This window comes from Rhinoderma darwinii, chromosome 11, assembly GCF_050947455.1.
Source record: "Rhinoderma darwinii isolate aRhiDar2 chromosome 11, aRhiDar2.hap1, whole genome shotgun sequence".
Taxonomy (NCBI): Eukaryota; Metazoa; Chordata; class Amphibia; order Anura; family Rhinodermatidae; genus Rhinoderma; species Rhinoderma darwinii.
Window position 1 is genome coordinate 44,075,928 of NC_134697.1, and position 21,286 is coordinate 44,097,213.

Sequence of the window (21,286 nt, forward strand, 5' to 3'; positions counted from 1 at the left end):
AAAAATACGAGCTAGGTAAGGGGTCAAAATAGATTCGTTAAATTTGTAATATTCGGATGGAAACCCATCCGGCCCCGGGGCTTTACCTAGTTTAACTAATTTTATAACTTTGGACACTTCGCCTGGTAAAATAGGAGCGTTTAGCTGCTCTAGTTGAAGAGAAGTTATTTTTGGCAACTGAATCTGATCTAGAAATCTATCTATTGCCTCTGCTGTAGGTGGCACTATACTGGGGTCTCCCCGCAAGTTGTATAATTTGGAGTAGAACTGGCTAAACCTATCCGCTATCCCTTGGGGATTCGAGATTTTTGGCTCACTTCCTTCCGCTATCAAAAACGGTATCCTCGACTTCTGCCGTCTTTGTTTCACCCTGTTTGCCATATATTTACTCGCCTTATTGTGTGAGGTGTAGTATGTCATGCGAAGGGAGGTCAAACTTTTATCAAAGTCTGCAATCAGTACTTCTCTCAATTCCCGTCTTAGTTTAGTCAGAGCATCGTGAACCGTAAAAGACGGGGAGGATTGCTGTTGCATCTCCAGGGATTTAATCTGTGCTAGTATGCGGTCTGTGTTCAGCTGTTTTTGCTTTTTATAATGAGAACTTTGTTGGATCAACAGCCCGCGTATCACCGCCTTATGGGCGTTCCACAGCACAAATGGGTCTATGTCCGGTGAATCGTTTAGGTCAAAATAGTCCTTTATCTGGGAGGAAATACGCCCTCTATACTGGGTCAAGGCCATCAGAAAAGTATTGTTCCTCCATGACCTATGCGGGCGACTCCAGGGTGACAACGCTACCTGCATGGAGACCGGAGCATGGTCCGACCACGTAATGTCTCCCACCTCAGCTTTTATCACCGAATTCAGCAACCACTTATCTACCAAAAACAAGTCTATCCTAGAGAAAGTATGGTGACAAGGCGAGTAAAAGGAGAACTCTCTTGTCGAAGCATTGTGACATCTAAACACATCATATATGTCTTGTTGCTGAATCCACCCTGACAAAGTAGGGAGAGACCTCTTGCTCCTACTGGTAGAGTCCAAAACTCTGTCTGGAATGATATTAAAATCTCCACAGAAAATAAGCTGTCCCTGTTGGATTTTGCGAACTTTCTTTATGGTTTTGTTTAGAAATCTAATCTGAGAGACATTAGGAGCATATATATTGACTAGTGTGACTAGGGTATCATTAATGGAGCATATCAGAGCAAGAAATCTCCCCCCCTCATCCACCCGGGAGTCCACCAATTTAAAATCTATCGTATCTCTGATAGCTATCAAAACTCCCGCCTTTTTTTTCCCCGCATTAGACATAAAAACATGAGGAAATTTAGCATTTGTAAAGGCCGGACAATTCGATTGCTGAAAATGCGTTTCCTGCAGACACATAATGTCTGCCCCAGATTTCAAAGCCTCCTTCCAGGCTGACGACCTTTTGAAAGGGCTATTTAGACCTTTGACATTAAGAGACATTATTTTAACCGCCATAATCCCTATTACAAAGCTGCGATATAACATACATAAGGCACTGAATCATTTTTACATTACATCTTTGGACTGTACTGAAAAGGATATTCTTGAAAAAGCTGCTTGGATAAAACAACCGGGAAGACAACCGGGAAAAACAGAAACATAAAAAAATGCATTCTTTTTTGAAGAACAACATTCTCCGGAACCAGGAACAGTTCCAGTAGGATCCCATCGACCTTGGCGATCCCGTAAAGGTTTCGGGGGTGAAAGTTCGGCTAGATGAGACTCGACCTCTCGTTTAGCCAATAAAGCCAGTCTTTCATCTAGTATCTGTGCTCCTTGACCACTCTGGGGAGATCCTCGCCGGTCCCCTAGGAGATATTTTCCGCTGTGGACCCGGGAGCAGGAACCCCCAGTCTGACATCAATTTTTCTCCATCAGCAGGTTTAAACAATACATGGGTGCGCTCATCTTTCCTTATCAACAGCTTCGTAGGGAAGCCCCACTTATAAGGTATTTTCTGATTCCGAAGTACCAGGGTTACCGGAGAGAAGGCCCTCCTTGCTTGGAGCGTAGCTTGCGAGAAATCCGCATATAAGTGGACCCCTCCAAATGGATCTGGTAAGGGCTGCCTTTTCCGCGCAGCGAACATCAAGGCCTCCTTGACATGATAAAAATGAATGCGGGAGATCACGTCACGTGGTATGTCCGCCGGCAAAGCTTTGGGTTTAGGCAGACGGTGAGCACGATCAATAATCCAATCCGGAGGATGGGTGTCGGGTAATAAGGTTTTAATCAGCTTCTGGAGATACCCCTGAAGATCTGCTTGTGCCACCGATTCCGGAATGCCTCGAAACTTAACATTGTTCCGTCTGTTTCGGTCCTCCATATCCGCCATTTTATTTTTTATAGCTTCCACCTCCTCTTCTAACACATAGTGCGCATCCACCAGATCATTATGGGCCTGTGTGAAATCACCCATCTTGTTTTCCACGTGATCCACTCTAGTACCTAGATCTTCTATGGAGGTATTTAGTTTGGCAGTGATTTTGGCCATATCCTGCTGCAAAGATCCTCTGAGCACCATTACAATGTCCTTAATAAACTTCTCTGACGCCACCTGATCTGTGGTGGGCAGATTAGATATGGGGTCACCTTCCCCTGCAGCCCCCTCCTCCAAAACCCCCAGACTCTGTCTGTCAGGGTTTGCTATATGCCCGTCTTCCTCTCTTTCCCGCCTCTGATCTTCTGCCCTGTCAGCATGCGATATTGGCCCAGGGCTAGTTGCAAGTACCCCATCTCCTTCTCTCTCCTTAGATCTCTGTCTGGGGCACACCGGAGTGTGTGGTGACTCACCCAGAGAAGCTGCAGGAGAAGCTGGTCCGGAGCCTCTGCCACAGGCGCTGGAGTCTCCTGGAGAAGTCTCGCCGGCGCCATCTTGGATCCCTTCCCGCCTCATGCTGCGGGTGGAGAAGAAGTCCGTCAGACGCTTCGGGCCGGTTTTATTGCCCCTCTTCCTGGTCATCATCTCGCCTGCACTCCGGGACTCCGGTATAAGTCAGGTAAGTCGGCTTTCTGTCGCTCATTTAGTGTCGCTTAGAGGTCTGAGGACGGAGCTCCGAATCAAGCGTCCGCCACAGTCAGCATCCAGGCCACGCCCCCTCCACCTCCCTCTTTTTGATTGACAGCTCCTTAGCCAGTCAGGGCCGGACAGGTGCCGGCGATGGGCGGGGTTAAGAAGCTGAGTCCCAGAGGGAAAACAAATTACCATTAAAGGCGGGAAAAGTTTAAACGACTACATTTACTGACAGAGGAGGACTTCAGGAAAGAAGAGAACAGGAACGAACTCTGGACAGCTGCGGCCATTGAGGGGTCAGGTGAGTTTGACAGGTAAGATGTTGATGACAGGATCCCTTTAAGGTCAATAGAGTGGAGTCTATTGAGTAGGAGTTGTGGTCTACAGTGTCAAACGCTGCAGAGAGATCCAGAAGAATCAGTAGAGAGTATTTGCCGTTAGATTTAGCTTTTAAGAGATAATTTGAGACTTTAGGAAGGGCAATTTGTGTAAAATGTTAAGTGAGGAAGCCAGATTGTAAGGGGTCAAGAAGAGAGTTAGTACCGAAATAGTGGTTTATGTGAGAGTAGACCAAGTCGCAGGGTAGGCAACTGCTATGGGGCCGTGGGGGAAGGAATCCTGGGCCCCTAAATGTGGGCTGTCAGAGACAGCGATGAAATATCCCTCATGCAGTCTGGTGCAGCTGCTCGGAGGCTGCTCTGAAATTGTAGGCCATGCTCCATGCAGTTGCTACAGAAAGCAGATAAGAGTTTCACTTCACTATGCATAAGCTCTGATTGGTAGAAAAGCCTGTCAGCTGACCGGTGCTCCACTAATCAGCAAAAGGGAAGCTCTGACTGCAGTCCTGTGCAGGGATAGAGAGGGAGAGTTTCTGATAACATCCACTGGAAGCCGCAAGATCGCTCCTACAAGTAAATGACTACCAGGAGGAGGAGAAAGTAGGACTCTGTTCATACCAGAGACTTGGAGAAGCTGTGGGTGCTGTGCACTGTGGGAGGGAGGATTATAGGTCCTGTTTTGTGGTGGATGTGAAGTTTTTGTATAAACCCTGTGCTGTGGGGGTAAGGGTATGTTCAAATGATGCATGTTTTTGCAACAAAATTATATACGATTATTCTAAATGGATTTTCGCAAAATCCCAATCACATAGTGGAAAAGTTTGAATTCTACAACATATAGTATCTGTTGTGGAGATTTTGGGCAGAAATGCAAAGGATTTCATCGACTGTTTTTGTACACTACAGAGTTATTTGGGCTTTGTATACAGTATTATATCAGCAGTATAATTAAGCAGTGTGCAAAGAAAAAAAATATCTGCTTAAAAGAGGAATGCAGGTAGTAGGGCTAGGGGTAGGAAAGAGCCCAGAGACATCTTCTGTTATTGGATCAAATGCTGAAAGTGAAGAATGGGGAGTGTGGGAGGAAGGAGGATCAATGCTACTTGGGGACTGGGAGATGTTGTCAATTTTGACTTTGAAATTATGACCAGGTCTTCAGCACTGAGATCTGCGATAGGCACCTGAAAGTATCAGAGTAGTTGTGGATTATTAGATGAATTTGTAATGGGGGAAATCTGCTGACATATGCAATTTTCTCCACAGACGTCCGGCACACCTGAAAGCACCGCTGAAGAAAACAAGTTTGAGGCTTGTGAAACTGGAGTTTTGCTGACTTGGCTTCTTACGTGGAATGACCCTAGTAATACCAATTGCTTTCATCTGTCTTGGGAGGTTTGGGGTAGAGAAGAGACGTGGCTTCATCTACGGCACTTCTGAGATTTTCATTGTAACTCATAATAATAAAACATGGGCAAAGCTTTACAATTATTTCAAATGAAATGACACCTTAAGATATTATTAATACAAATGAGGCACCTTTCTAAAACTGAAGGCCTTACATTTTAATTAGCTTTAATACTCCCAGAAAAAGCTTGAACTCCCTGTTGACCCACAATTTTCTTCTTCCTAAATAGTGGTAACTGATCAAATTATATATTTGAACAGAAATGGCAATGAGTAAAAAGCTTTAATGATTTACTGAAACACTTAACTTTTGGGATTATTATAAAATGTAAATCACCTTTTTATTTGCATTTGAAATATACCAATTTACTGTAGAACTAATGCAGACATTCTATTCATCACAAACATTCCCTGAGCAAAAAGTAAGCATTGAAGGTCATTACATGAGAAACTATATAATTAGACTTTACCTTGCATTTCATATCATGCTATGCAGCGTTGATCTAAAAACAAGTCTTTCTGTAATTTGGTCCTTGGACTTCTCCGTTCATTTTACATGTTATGTAAAGACTAAAAAAATACAGTCGTTTATAAAGTAAAAGTTTGAAATTCTTTGAAGCAAAAGTCTCTCAGAAGACTTCCCAGATTTGATATGCTTATATTTTATTATATAGGTTTGGCTTAACCATGTTATTAAACTTCTTCATGTTCTTACCCACACTATAAACATAAAACTTGTGCTGCTTATGATACCATAGAACACAGTTAGGAATAGACTTGTTAAAGAGGCTCTGTCACCAGATTTTGCAACCCCTATCTGCTATTGCAGCAGATAGGCGCTGCAATGTAGATTACAGTAACGTTTTTATTTTTTAAAAACGAGGATTTTTGGCCAAGTTATGACCATTTTTGTATTTATGCAAATGAGGCTTGCAAAAGTCCAAGTGGGCGTGTTTAAAGTAAAAGTCCAACTGGGCGTGTATTATGTGCGTACATCGGGGCGTTTTTACTACTTTTACTAGCTGGGCGTTCTGACGAGAAGTGTCATCCACTTCTCTTCAGAACGCCCAGCTTCTGGCAGTGCATAAATACAAAAATGGTCAAAACTTGGCCAAAAATGCTCGTTTTTTAAAAATAAAAACGTTACTGTAATCTACATTGCAGCGCCTATCTGCTGCAATAGCAGATAGGGGTTGCAAAATCTGGTGACAGAGCCTCTTCAAGGAAGGATGGACCTAAAGCCTCTGTATCCTCTCTATAACAAAAAAGAAACAGAAAACTAATGGTACGTTAACACAACATCACTACCTTTTATCCAAAACCACAAGTTTATTCTACTTACAAACATGAAGGTTAAAAAAAGCTTATCACATATCGTTCGAACTCGAGTTTCAACGACTTTGCTTCTTCCTGGGTTTGACCCTACTAATACCACTCCCCTCTTATATACATAATTTTTTCAATTTACACATACATTTTGATTGGTATACTTGAAACTTAATGAACATAAATTTGTTTTTGTTTTTTAAATCATAAGCTGTAAAATAACATATCAAATAATATTTTTAACCATATTTTCATAAAAGCTACACAAACCACCAGAAAAAAAGCCAATTTAAATATTTTCTTACAAATAATACTTTATGTATTTATTTTGTTAAAAATTCTTATAAAGTGTTCTCTTCAAACCAATAGAAACCTAACACCCCTTAATTCATAATTCTACTCTACTCCATTTACTACACGTGACTCTTTTCAGCCAAATAAATTGTTCCACTCACAACTCTAAAGACTTCGGGGGTTGAAATCTTCCAGAATTCCATGCTGGCTCAGTGTATACACAATTTTTTCTCTGGCGATTGTGTATTGTAGAAAGTGTAGATTTTACACCAGGCACTGTATAGTAACAAATATAACAAATTTTAAGACATCATCTTATGTCAGTTATCTGTCAGTCTTGCTGGGACATCTGGCAATGTTTGTCATTGAAGCCTTACAAATATCTTTGCTTATCTGACAAATTGTTAGTTATGTCTACAAGTGATCTGTCTTTGTGACCATTGGGTGTACACATCTAAAGCAGTAAAAGTTCTCTCTGGCCACTAGGCCATATTGAATACATGATATGAGATGTAAAGTAGAAGAGACATGTGCAACCAACCGCAGCCGGGATCCCCAGGTGATGACTACATAAAAGATATTCTCTAACTTCTGTGAATTGTTAAAATAAATAAACAGCTCAGCTTTGTTAATATCTGGAATGTCAAGTGAATGTACTGTTTTACAATTATTTATATAAAATTGGTATTACTACTGTGTATTACCAAAATTACAATCCTCTTTTAGGAAAGCACAAATTCTTCTTAGTCAAAGAGTTTGACACTAACCTTATTTGTGAATATTGTGGACATTTTAATTTCTCTTAGTTGAGTTGAATCTATCTATGTGCACGAGTGTTGGGCCAACTCGAAGCATGAGGCATAACTTCAAGTTTCTTGGCCCCAAAGAAAAATCTGTAGTCGGGCCTCCCAAAAATCATTTATAAAACTGGCCTTCTGACAAAGAGACCTTTTAGATTCTTTTGTCACCAGGACCCCTGTGCAACCACAACCACTGCACTCCCTATAGCTACACCGCTAATGTTGTCCCATAATAGAAAGAAATCTCTATTTTTGATAAAGAAATGCATAGCTTGACAATTGCTGTAGCCATTATTGTTATGAACTTTCTAAACATATAAAAAGCATAGTTGGGACATGAAACCATGGCTCTCAGGATTTCGTTTTCCTATAAGGGTATTATATCTTTTTTCTAAAATACATCATGTGCTATACCTAATAGAGATCTTATTCTTTTCCATGACCAGTGTCCCACAGCAGATAAATTAGTTGACTAGGGTCCTAGATGAATTGAAGAACTCAAGCAGTATAAAATGGATTAATGAGGCAATGGTGGGGAGTTTGACATTTCCCATAGCTTTGAATGTATATTATCCATTAAAGCCTATGGCTGAAGGGCCCAAAGTCAGTAGTAACCCTACATTAACCCCTTGGCCACGGGCAATTTCAGTTTTTTCATTTTAATTTTTTCCTCCCCGCCTTCCAAAAGCCGTTTCTTAGTTTTTTTGTCGACATAGCCATATGAGGGCTTGTTTTTTGTGGGACAAGTTGTAGTTTGCATTGGCACCATTTATTGTACGGCATAATGTACTGGGAAGCTGAAAAAAAATAATTGTGGGGTGAAATGGGAAAAAAACAGCGATTACGCCTTTTTTGGGGGCTTTGTTTTACGGCATCCATCAGGCAGTAAAAACTACATGTGCACCTTATTCTACAGGTTGATACGAGTACGGCGATACCAAATTTATATGTTTTGTTTTATGTTTTTAAAAAAAACTTTGTGTCCCCATGTTCTGAAAGCCATAACTTTTTAACTTTTCTATCAATTTAGCGATGTGAGGGTTTGATTTTTGTGAGGCGAGCTGTAGTTTTCACTGATACCATTTTGGGGTACATGCGACTTTTTGATCACTTTCTATTTAATTTTTTGGGATAGCTAAGGAGGCCAAAAACAGCAATTTGCGTGTTTTTTAGCGTTTTCTTGTTTTTTACGGCGTTCACCGGGCGGGTTAAACATCGCTATACTGTGATAGTTTGGACTTTTGCCGCATGCGGTGATACCAGTTATGTTAACTTTTCTTTTTTAACATCACTTTAGGGGGAAAATGAGAAAAGTTTTTGTTTTTTTTTAACTGTTAATACTGTTTTATTTATTTTTTTAAACATTAAAAAACTTATTTAACAGATTTTTACTTTTTTTTTTATTAGTCCCCCTAGGAGACTTGAACCAGCGATCGTTGATCGCTTGCATGATATACTGCAATACTAATGAACTTTGATTCCGCCCGCTGGAGTGAGATGGCTGTGTAACACAGCCATCACCCGCCGACTATGGGGCGCGCTCCATACTTCCCCATGGCGACATTTTAGTAATAGTACGTCGTACACTACCGTTCAAAAGTTTGGGGTCACCCAGACAATTTTGTGTTTTCCATGAAAACTCACACTTATCAAATGAGTTGCAAAATGACTAGAAAATATAGTCAAGACATTGACAAGGTTAGAAATAATGATTTGAAATAATAATTTTCTCCTTCAAACTTTGCTTACGTCAAAGAATGGTCCATTTGCAGCAATTACAGCATTGCAGACCTTTGGCATTCTAGCTGTTAATTTGCTGAGGTAATCGGGAGAAATTTCACCCCATGCTTCCAGAAGGCCCTCCCACAAGTTGGATTGGCTTGATGGGCACTTCTTGCGTACCATACGGTCAAGCTGCTCCCACGACAGCTCTATGGAGTTGAGATCTGGTGACTGCGCTGGCCACTCCATTACAGATAGAATACCAGCTGCCTTCTTCTTCCCTAAATAGTTCTTGCATAATTTGGAGGTGTGCTTTGGGTCATTGTCCTGTTGTAGGATGAAATTGGCTCCAATCAAGCGCTGTCGACAGGGTATGGCATGGCGTTGCAAAATGGAGTGATAGCCTTCCTTATTCAAAATCCCCTTTACCTTGAACAAATCTCCCACTTTACCAGCACCAAAGCAACCCCAGACCATCACATTACCTCCACCATGCTTGACAGATAGCGTCAGGCACTCTTCCAGCATCTTTTCAGTTGTTCTGCTTCTCACAAATGTTCTTCTGTGTGATCCAAACACCTCAAACTTCGATTCGTCTGTCCATAACACTTTTTTCCAATCTACCTCTGTCCAATGTCTGTGTGCTTTTGCCCATATTAATCTTTTCCTTTAATTAGCCAGTCTCAGATATGGCTTTTTCTTTGCCACTCTGCCATGAAGGCCAGCATCCCGGAGTCGCTTCTTCACTGTAGACGTTGACACTGGCGCTTTGCGGGTACTATTTAATGAAGCTGCCAGTTGAGGACCTGTGAGGATCTTTATCTCAAACTAGAGACTCTAATGTACTTGTCTTGTTGCTCAGTTGTGCAGTGAGGCCTCCCAATTCTCTTTCTACTCTGGTTAGAGCCTGTTTGTGCTGTCCTTTGAAGGGAGTAGTACACACCGTTGTAGGAAATCTTCAGTTTCTTGGCAATTTCTCGCATGGAATAACCTTCATTTATAAGAACAAGAATAGACTGTCGAGTTTCACATGAAAGCTCTCTTTTTCTAGCCATTTTGAGAGTTTAATCGAACCCACAAATGTAATGCTCCAGATTCTCAACTAGCTCAAAGGAAGGTCAGTTTTATAGCTCCTCTAAACAGCAAAACTTTACAGCGGTGCTAACATAATTGCACAAGGGTTTTCAAGTGTTTTCTAATCATCCATTAGCCTTCTAACACAGTTAGCAAACACAATGTACCATTAGAACACTGGAGTGATGGTTGCCGGAAATGGGCCTCTATACACCTATATAGATATTGCATTAAAAACCAGACATTTGCAGCTAGAATAGTCATTTAGCACATTAACAATGTATAGAGTGTATTTCTGATTAATTTAATGTTATTTTCATTGAAAAAAAACTGTGCTTTTCTTGCAAAAATAAGGAAATTTCTAAGTGACCCTAAACTTTTGAACGGTAGTGTATGTCGCCAAGGAGTTAAGGAATTACTGTACTAAGTGATTGCCTACAATATTCTGGTAATTTAACCAAAGATAAAGCTATGATTTAAAAAAGAACTGTCAGCTCTCCTGATAGGTATGGTTTACTAAATACTTGCATTCCACATGAAATAACAATTCTGGAGCATCTTTTCTTAGAACTCTGCATTGTGCCATTATGGGAAATACAAGTATTTACTAGAACAGACATGACAGAAGAGCTGACAGATCCTCTTTAAACAGCTAATAACAACATGATTACTGTGAGATACATCTGCAGATAAATCTGAAATGCATAATGCTATGAAACGTATGCTGAATCTATGCCAACACAGATGAATGGAAATCAGTTATATTTTTCATTCACATTTTTCAATGTATATAATACATCATTTATACATATTAAAGGGGTTATCCTGGACTTTTAAAAATATTTTCTAGGGCAGGGAATGCTATAAAACAATACTGTCCAGTATTCACCCCTAAAATGCCCCCTGCTCCAGCGCAGCTCTTCCGCTCCCACCGCTCCAATACTTTCCTGCACCAGTCACGTGCCCTTCATCTGTCTCATGCCACTGCAGCCACTGACTGAATGGCACGTGACCACTGCAGGAGCGGCTGCGCAGAAACGCGGGGACATTTTAAGGGTGAGTACTCAAATAGTTTAGTAATTTATAGCATTCCCTGCCCTAGGAAAGATTTTTAAAAATACCCTTTAAAGAGTCAGTCTTAATATATACTTCTATGACATATCAACCAATCAATCAAACTTGTTACAAAAGATTGTGTAGGTCCAGCAGCTGGTATCCCAGCAGGAAGAATATAAGAAGTATACTGTACTGGGTTAGTGGAGATGGCTCATTGGTCTAGGGATTTATTTTGTTTGCCACATTTGGGGTCGGGAAGGAATTTTTTCCCCTATTATTAAGCAATATAGCAACTGCCTCATAGGTCTTTTAGCCTTTCTCTGGATGAACACTGTAGAGTTATAGGTTGAACTTGATGGACCTGTGTCTTTTTTCAACCTCATCAGCTATATTTCTGTGTAACCTATGCTCTAGGTCTGCAATTTGGCCATGCGTGCACAGTAACTCTACAATAAAATGAATGTGAGTTATGGAAACCTCAGAGTAGAAGCACTCTGATATCGGTTTCTGTAACTCTCATTTAATTAGTAGGAGAATGAGTCACCATTGCAGGCTAGGATATCCCTGTTTTCAGTAAGTTGCTTAATGACTACTGATATGACTTCTATGAAATGTCTATGAAGATATATCATAAAAGTATCTCAGTACAACCCCAAAGAGAAACTGGCATGAACCAGTATGGCACACTCGCCATCCTAAGGTTGTATTGCTGCAGGATAGATCCTTGATCCAAACTCTACACCACTAGGGAAGTATGTTCTTTGAATGAGAATCTCAAGCAGCCCTATAAATAGTTACATCAAAACTAAAAACATGGTCAAGGATGTAGACATAGTACCTAATATGAAGCACATAGAAATCATCATCACTCAAACCCCTAAAGCAGGCTAGAACCAAGCCAGGGGACATAACTAAGACCCATAGCCAGGAGACTGAGGGAAGAGGACAGAACCAGAAGGAGAACTGAAACCAAGAATAGGAATGTGGCAGATGTGAAAGCGTCTTTTAAATCCACCTTCATTGGGGCACCTCCAACTTTCTAGCCTTGACACACATATGTGGAAGATTGCCCACAACCCACGACAGTGCTAGTTTGTGATAGATGACTAAAAGAAACATAAGACAAAAATAACTAAAAAAAGCACAAATAAAACAATACGTATAAGTTAAGTAAATACATTTAGCTTGTTTTAATACAGTATTTTGTTTCAGATTATTGCTCCTCAAAATAATATTAGAGTAAACATGCACTGAAATTACGATACCAAACTTCATTTACAACTTTCTATTGTATGTCCACATTCCAGAAAATCAATGTCACATAGTATGCTTGTTAATTACACGCTGAGATAGTCAATCAAGCCTTTTCAACTTCTTTACAACAAAGGAGGTTAAATACTTGTACTTCGGGTACTTTTTATTATACTGCTAAAATCTTTTAGCTTCTCCACGTACAATATAAATTCCTTGTGACATTGAGGTGGGTCTTAGATTGATTGGTTGGCTCATCGATTAGTAACGAGAGGTGTTAAGGATGTGGCAAAAAAGATTGACGTTTTGTGATACACAGTCAGAAATTGATAAATTAAAGAAATAGCTTTTATCCTCTTGTTTTGCAGGTAATACATGCTGATATATTGAATGTAACACTTATTTAAAGAGTCGAGTGTAATCCCTGTCTAATCAATAAGCAACAAGGACACATTAAGATAAATTGGTGGACAGGAAGTTTTTTGGCGGAAAGTTTAGCACTCCTAGTGAGTTCTTCAGACAGTTTCCCTTGATTATGTGTTTACAGATTTTACTGTCCTCTTAAAAAAAAAAGGGGGTTTCTAATGACATATTTAAATGCAAAATTCATTGATAAGGAAAATTGTAAGGCCATGGCTGCACTGATTACAGCAACACAGTTTCAATCCAGCTGCCCATCAACATCACTTTTCAATAATGTCTCAATCAAGTCTTCTTTGTTACCACACTTAAAGAGGACCTGTCACCAGTTTACTAATTCCCTATCTCCTAACTAATCTTATAGGCGCTATGATGCTGATAACTACAGTGTGATTTGTTTTAAAAAAACATTTGTTACTTGCAAAGTTATGAGCATTTTTCTAAATTTGCTAATATGTCTCTAATAGCCAAATGGGAGGTGACTCTTTCTTTTCACTCTTAGCGGTGTAATGTTTTCTGTATGACGCTGTCCAATCAGCATACAGCTTCTCTTCTTCCCTGATCATATAGTATACAGCTTCTATTCCCGACTGTGTTTTCAACAAGTGATATCTCTGGTTGTGTTATAGCTCGAACATATGAAAGATTAGAATCTCCTCTTTCACATGACACCAGAACCGCTGTTCTCGGTGGTCCACAGCCGGAGATATGACTGTTTGAAGTGATCCCCCTTCCCTCCAGCCTCAGTCTCTCACACTGTGTGAAGCAGCTTCATACTGATAGGACAGCGTCAGAGGCTGTGCGGTACCTCCTCCTCAGTAGAATTGCTGCTGTTACCTCCCATTTGTCTAATAACGGCTAATTTACATATTTAGAAAAAAGCTCATAACTTTTAAAATAATAAACATTTTGGGACACAATTTTCACAAGCATTATCAGTGTGACAGCGCCTATTAGATTAGCTGGGAGATAGGGTATTACTAAACTAGTGACAGAGCCAATTTAACCTAATCACTATCACATTTGAGATGTAATTAATCCAATTATGCTAATTCTTGTTTGAACTCCGCACTTTCCCGTTTTTTTCTGTATCCCCCTCCGCTCTTTTTTACCTTTAAATAGCCTCTGACATGGCTACACTGTAAATATTATACTGGACTTGCTCAGTCCGAGCTCGAAACGAGTCGTTTATAATATTGTGAAAATAAGTCCTTTACCTATTACATAGGCTGGTCATCTCTTTTTGAAGCATCAGTTGCCATCCTGGAAACAACAGGTTGCAGTGCCAAAAGTATTACTCGCAAAACCTTGCACGGAAACTTCTAATGACAATGACTGACAGTGGTTCCCTGCCCAATCCGGCAGAGACGTCCATCTGGATGACCATGAATTCCCACTGAAGGTCTCGAAACCCTCCTGAGGGAGACTTCTTAATGCCTACCGCCAAGTGCTAACAAGCTAAGCACATTACCTACACTAACTACAGAGTGACTAACTGTCATTACATTATTATTCTAGGAAATCACTGCAGACGACATTTAGCATCGTGGACTAGAGGATCCAAGTACCTGGCCACAGACTGCTTTCACCCCTATCCAGAAAAAACTTTACAGAGTGTTGTACCTTCTAGTACAACCTTAAAAGGTGAGCACAATCTACACTTTTTATATTATCCAGTAATAATACACTATTGCGTCTCTACTATTCCATCTCCACTTCAGTCTTCCCTGGAGACCTGGGGGTTCTTTCCACCATATTGGTCAGCACCTACCCAAAGGGCTACTCTGAGACTTTTTGTATTACTACTGATTGATTTTAACTATTGAATGACAGCTGCAGTTTACAAGATTACATGCAACTCAATGTATAAATTTTGACCGCAGCTGTACCTCAATAGTTAAAATCAATCAGTAGTGCTACAAAAAGTTTTAGTGTAGCCCAGGCTTTATTTTTCCTAAGACAAACTCAGATGTAAAAGCTCTCAAAGCTCTTATGGTCATTATGTGCTATTTTTCTTGTTTACTGTTATATGGTTAGATTTGTATTGCTGATGAGGTATACCATCTAAAAGAGACGGAATATGAACATATTCTTGTAAATATATCTCTAAATTGGGATTGAAAAGGTATACAAGAAAGTACACAAGTCAGGTTTGTCAGTTGCTGACCACATCAAACCAAATTACATTGTTCATTTATATGCAATGCTAATGTTCATTTTCTTTTAGCTTTTGTTGCATTCCAATATCTTTTTACCAAATTTTAGTTAGTTATATAACACTGACATATCTTGAAGCCCCCTACACAGAATGTATATAGGCTCTATTCACACTGGCATAATGGATTCCGTTTTCACAGGAGCCATGATGGAAATGATGGGTCGGTTATTTTGCAATTGATCCTATTGACTTCAAATGGGTCCATCAAGTGTTCGGTAGGTTTTTCATTTATTTTTTAACTAGATAGAATGGAACAACATGTTACAGTATTATAGGCATCAAATAGCAATGTAAATCTGTAAGCAGAGAACTAAAATTCCTGAAAGCAGGGGGGAAATGTTAAAAGTCCATGCACTTACTTAGATTATGTTAAAGGGCTCATAGAAGTAGTGACTGTCACGGGGCCAACAGGGGATGGTGTGAACCCATCTTGCTGCAAAGGGATTTGGTGTAGAGCTAAACTAGTATCACTGCCTGTACGAACGATTAAAAGTGGAATTTTATTAAGGTAAATCAAAACACTAAAAAGAAGGCTAAACAGACAGATTACTAAACAGGCGTAAGCAAAGTGACCAGAAAGGGGGGGGGGGTACATAAAAGGTATCACACTCCTATGTGCACCTCTAGTACTAACATGTCACTCCTCCTTCTTATTGGTTATGATATAATGCCCTGGTCACAGATGCCAATAGAATTGCGTCCCTACGCGTTTCTGCACCGGATGCCGCATCATCGATAGGTGGGAGGGACATTACTTATTTAGGTCCGGCGTTCGTCCAGCTCATGTGCGACCAGCTGACTAGTGTTGTGCATGAGCCGGATGAAATCAGAGCATGCAATAGGTGCTCACCGGCTGTTAGGTGTTCAACTATAAAATTAAATGTGACCCCTGATGATGCACTCTGTAAACTGGGGGTGTTTTGATTTACCTTAATAAAATTCAACTTTTAATTGTTCATACAGGCAGTGATACTACTTGAGTTTAAAGTGAACGAAAACCGCATATACTGTATATTGCTGCAATAATTAGCTGCATAGTGTAATATTTAGAGCTAAACTAGGGAGCAAAATCTAAGGCCTCATGCACACGACCGTAGCCATGTGTACGGTCATGATTTCCGGGTCGGCCGGCCACGGAGTGACAGCCGGAAGCCGCTCGCAAATCACGGGCTGTGCACATGGCTGCAGCCATTATTTTCATTGAGCCCAGACCGCAGAACGCGGCCGTAATAAGACATGCCCATTCTTTCTGCGGTCCGGGCTCCAGGGCCATGCATTGACCGTGAAAACCACGGTCATGTGCATGGCCCCATAGGAATGAATGGGGCCGCTATTCTCCCATGGATTTTTGGGGGAATTGCGGCCGCAAAACCACATTCATGTGCATGGGGCCTAAGGGATAGCTCGGTGTTAATCCTTTAATCTCTGTATGGAGTTGTGGACTTGGCTGCTAGTAACCCCAGGTCGCTATACCCAGATTACTCTCCATTGACAATGGCCGACTTGGACAGGCCAGGTACAATAACAGTAGTAAATATTCAGCCCATTATTAGAGTTGGTCAGGGCAGGTGGCAGACATTCCCTCACGGTTAGCAAAGCCAGATGTCAGGGCTGGTGGCAGATGATCGTCACAGTAAACAGATAAAAGATCAGGGCAGGTGGAAGACAGGGATCGTCATGTTCAAGCATGGTCAGTAACAGTAAATCCAATAGTAATCTCAGAAGAGCAGAACTGAAAATCTAGATAAAGAATGGTGGGTAGGTACCTTAATTACCCAGGAAAGCATGGGTGAATTTGGCACGTGCTGGCCCTTATAAAAAAGGGAGTGTCAGCGTGCATACTAGTGGCTGTCAGGGGAGCTGAAGTAGAGTGGTGATGGGGAATACCAGCAGCATAGAGATGAGGAGAGGCCAGTAGGAGACACCGGGGATTGGTAAGTATACGGTGGTCAGACCATCATATTTTTTACCCAATATTATTTGAAATTTATGCATGACTCTGTACACTTGGCTTTTTATGCTTTCATTCAGGGCAAAAATAGCAGTCTCGCTCCAAGATAAGACAATGGGATCCATCGGGATCCATTTGAAAACAAATCTGCCATAGCTGTCGTGGCCCTGTAATGAACAGATGCCACAATGCCCCTTATGAATATAACCTATGTCTTGCATTTTAACAATATACAAATGTGAAAGTCTATAACAGAAACATAATTGAAAAGAGGGAGATCACCCAGAAATAGTGCATGATCTCACCCGATACAAAGTGTTCAAACCAAAACACAATATTAAAGAGGTCGTCTGATTTTAGGAAATTCATTTATGTTTTTTGTATAACAATTATACAATTTTTCAATATATTTATTTATATAATTATTTTTATATATAATTATTTTTCCGTAGGAACATTCATTGTTTACTTCCATGGAATACAATTCTGGCCATGGTCATGTGATGGACACACAGGTGCTGGGCTCGTTACAATTACAGCATGTCTATCAAAGCTGATCCATGTGGGATTATTACAGAAAGTATATTGGAAAATTGTATAACTTTTAATTATACAAAAAATAACACTAATTTGGTGAAACCAGACAACCCCTTGAAGTAAACTTAAAACGCACATTAAACACTTTGATCAATTTGAGTAAAATAGTTAACACATGACTCAATAGAGTATAGATGTCTGGTTACTGAGAAAATTCAATCTCAGACTTCGAAAGTAAATAGTTATCCAAAAGGAGAAAGAGAAAAGAAAAACTTGGGCAAAGAAAAAATGAGACAAAAAAAGAGAAGTTAGAAGAGAAAAAAATGGGGTGAGAGGGGAAGGTCAATGTTTTTCTCCAAACTCTTGTGCAACTGAATAATCTTAAAATTAATCTATGGTGGTAAGCAGTGTCCAAGGCAGAACTTGAAATCAGAAATTTACTGGCTATCAATAATTTCAAATAGAGATTGAGCAATACATTTTATACAAAGTAGACCAAGATGATTTGCTATGTTATGTAAAGCTATTATTTTCAGAGCCAGTGAAACATGTCCTTGAAAATCATCTTTCTCATTGTACGGTTCTCTTATTATTCTCTTCAACTGAGAATTATATCAGAATCTTACTTGAATTACACTCATATGATTGGTGCATATCCATCTTTTGCTCATTTATCATCTTTCATTTCTTTTCTCTTCATATAAAACAGCAGAACAGGGAGTATGATACCACACACGTACAATATCTAATACAGTGTAAGGAGAACTTTCTTCAAGGTTCATGCAAAGTCATGTGATGTGAATATGACATCTATAATTTACAGGTCTGAAGATCTATCTATCTTATAAATAGATGAGCTTTTTTTAAGAAAAAGTAAATTGTGACTCTGACAGTGCCTGGTTAGGCAGGTGATAAGAAAACAGCACGATTCCTACACAGTCCATTGTTCCATGTGGCACAGCATCAATCTTGCACTACAATTCAGATGGTATAGATTATTCTTGTTTTAAATTTCTCTGCATTGAATGAACATCGTACAGGCAAGTATCTCCTTATAGATACAAAACTCTGCAGTTTGGTTGCTGAAGGACTTCAGCGAAACTTTTATCCACTTAAAGAGCGGATTTTATCTTAAATCATACCCACTCCTTAGGCAGCTATAAATATGTCTTAGATGTAGAGCAGCTACAAATGTTGAGTCTTACCTGTAGATTTTAAATCTTTTTCCATCCCTCTGCAGGTTTCTATTAGTCTGAGATCACATGGGGTAAAAGCATGCAGCATATCCGTCCTGTGCGCCGCAGGGAATTCCGGGCGAAAAACCACGCTTCATCCCAGGAGATCGCTGCAGTCTGTGATTAGCTGCACCGGCGGTCACATGCGATGAAGCAACATCCCAAAAGGCCACGCTGGAGGGAGGAACACAGACTTCTGGGTAAGTATCAGGCTTTTTTTTTCTATGTTGCGTTTTTTGCGGTGGGATTGCTGCGAACCTGATGCAAAAAAATGCAACAACTGCTATTTGTTGCAGGATTTAGCTCCCCATTGAAGTCAATGGTTAATTCTCGCAACAAATAAGCAGCTTTTACGCAAATACAATTGACATGCTGCGGAATAACATTCCGCACCTCAGGTCAACTTCAAAGCAGTTTTTCCGCTCTGTATCTACGCAGCGTGCGGATGAGATTTCTTCAATTTCAACCACTTTGCTGATACTGTATTCTGCTGCATTTTTTCCGTCCGCAATTCCGGACGGAAAAAACGTAGCAATTTCGCTACGTGTGAACAAGCCCTTAATGTTCATTTCTCCCTACATACCTGCTAAGTAAGTGTAATGATCTGACGCCTTTGATGCCAATATAGAAAACCAAAGTACGGCATAATTTCACCTATAGTACCCCACTTTCCAATGACTTTGGTTAGGGTTGAGGTACCCAGCTGGCCCCAGGGATAAGGTGCCTCTAGTTAGTCCGGCAGTAAATTATCTGGTTAATGTTAGCGGATGGGGAATCAGACCAGAATTAACAGCATAAAAAGGTATATTTAAATGTTCTGAAAAGGGTAAAACATAGAGAGGGATCAAGCAAACTCAAGAGTTGCGGCACCAAAAATACAGCAGAGCCAGGTATGCAGCACAGTAACAGTAGTTAGAGAAGCCAGGATTAAGTAACAGAGATGTAGCAGAGCCAGGTATGCAGTATAGTTGCCATAGTCCGGTGAATAGTCAGATGAGCCAAGGTTCAGCAATGGAGATGTAGCAGTGCTTATTAGGCTGGGTTCACACGACCTATTTTCAGACGTAAACGAGGCGTATTATGCCTCGATTTACGTCTGAAAATACGGCTCCAATACGTCGGCAAACATCTGCCCATTCATTTGAATGGGTTTGCCGATGTACTGTGCCGACGAGCTGTCATTTACGCGTCGTCGTTTGACAGCTGTCAAACGACGACGCGTAAATTGACTGCCTCGGCAAAGAAGTGCAGGACACTTCTTTGCAACGTAATTTGAGCCATTCTTCATTGAAGTCAATGAAGAGCAGCTCAAGATTACGGGCGTCAAAGACGCCTCACATAATGCGAGGAGGAGCTTTTACATCTGAAACTACGCAGCTGTTTTCTCCTGAAAACAGTCTGTATTTTCAGACGTAAAAGACTGTTCTCGTGTGCACATACCCTTAGTATGCGGTACAATGGGAGATGTAAAAAGTACTCAAGACAGCTGTGTCAAACAGGAGTCAATCTGCATTCAAATACAATACACAGAGAAAAATAGCCTAGCTAGGGTATACACCTAATGACTGACATTAGGGTGTAAATGTCCTACCCAGCTCCTCTCAATTCCTCCAACCTTGCCGCAAGACTCATTGCAGCCGTTGGAGGAGAGATGACATGGTGTTAAAGCAGGAGAACTTGACAGTTGGACTGTGATGTAAGAGATATAACTGATCAAGTGTCTTCCCCTGCTACTTCTACTTACCCTCATCCTATTTCACTAAGGGGGGATTCACACGAGCGTGATTTGGCAGCGTGTAGGGTGCGTGGTTTTCGCGCAGCACGCAATGCCCTATAGAAGTCTATGGGGCAGTACACACAGTCCGTGTATTTTGCGCAGCGTTTGTTCGCTGCGCAAAATACGCGACAGGTTCAATAACTCTGCGTATTTCACGCATCACGCACCCATTGAAGTCAATGGGTGCGTGAAAACCAGGCAGGTCGCACGGAAGCACTTCCGTGCGAACAGCGCACGAGCTGTCAAAAGGATGAATGGAAACAGAAAAGCACCACATGCTTTTCTGTTTCCAAGCATCCAAACGGAGTGAACCCTGACAACCGAAGCTAACTTCACCGGGTTCGGCCAAACTCGTTTTGGCCGAACCCGGCAAAAAAATTTCCGGTCCGCGACGTCGGGAGACATTCACTGTGCATGGTGCTGAAAGAGTTAAACTGTTTTAGCACCATGGACAGTGACTTGCGATCCCAAAATACATGAAACTGTAAAAAAAAACGAAGTTCTAACTTACCGATTACTCCTGTCTCCTTCCTGCAGTCCGACCTCCCGGGATGACACTTCAGTTCAAGTGACAGCTCCAGCCAATCACAGGCCAAGCACAGGCTGCAGCCAATCACAGGCTGCAGCGGTCACTTGGACTGCCGCGTCATCCAGGGAGGTGGGGCCCGATGTCAAGAGAGGCGCGTCACCAAGGACGCGTCACCAAGGACGCGTCACCAAGGCAACGGCCGGGAAGTTCTCGGTAAGTAGGAACTTTATCTTTTTTTTTTACAGGTTTTTCGCTGTTGTGTTCGGCATTCACTGTCGAGGGTGCTGAAAGATTTAGCTCTTTCAGCA

The 21,286-nt window shown here is 40.9% G+C and overlaps 1 long non-coding RNA gene across 1 annotated transcript; it reads right to left on the reverse strand.

Annotated features, from left to right (window-relative positions):
• Positions 1–14,902: 14,902 nt before the first annotated feature.
• On the reverse strand, positions 14,903–20,354 carry LOC142663822 (uncharacterized). The gene is made up of 4 exons (XR_012851148.1): positions 20,264–20,354; positions 18,643–18,846; positions 15,309–15,423; positions 14,903–15,188 (listed from the first exon to the last, which is right to left on the reverse strand). It is a non-coding gene; the product is annotated as an uncharacterized LOC142663822 (long non-coding RNA).
• Positions 20,355–21,286: the final 932 nt, after the last annotated feature.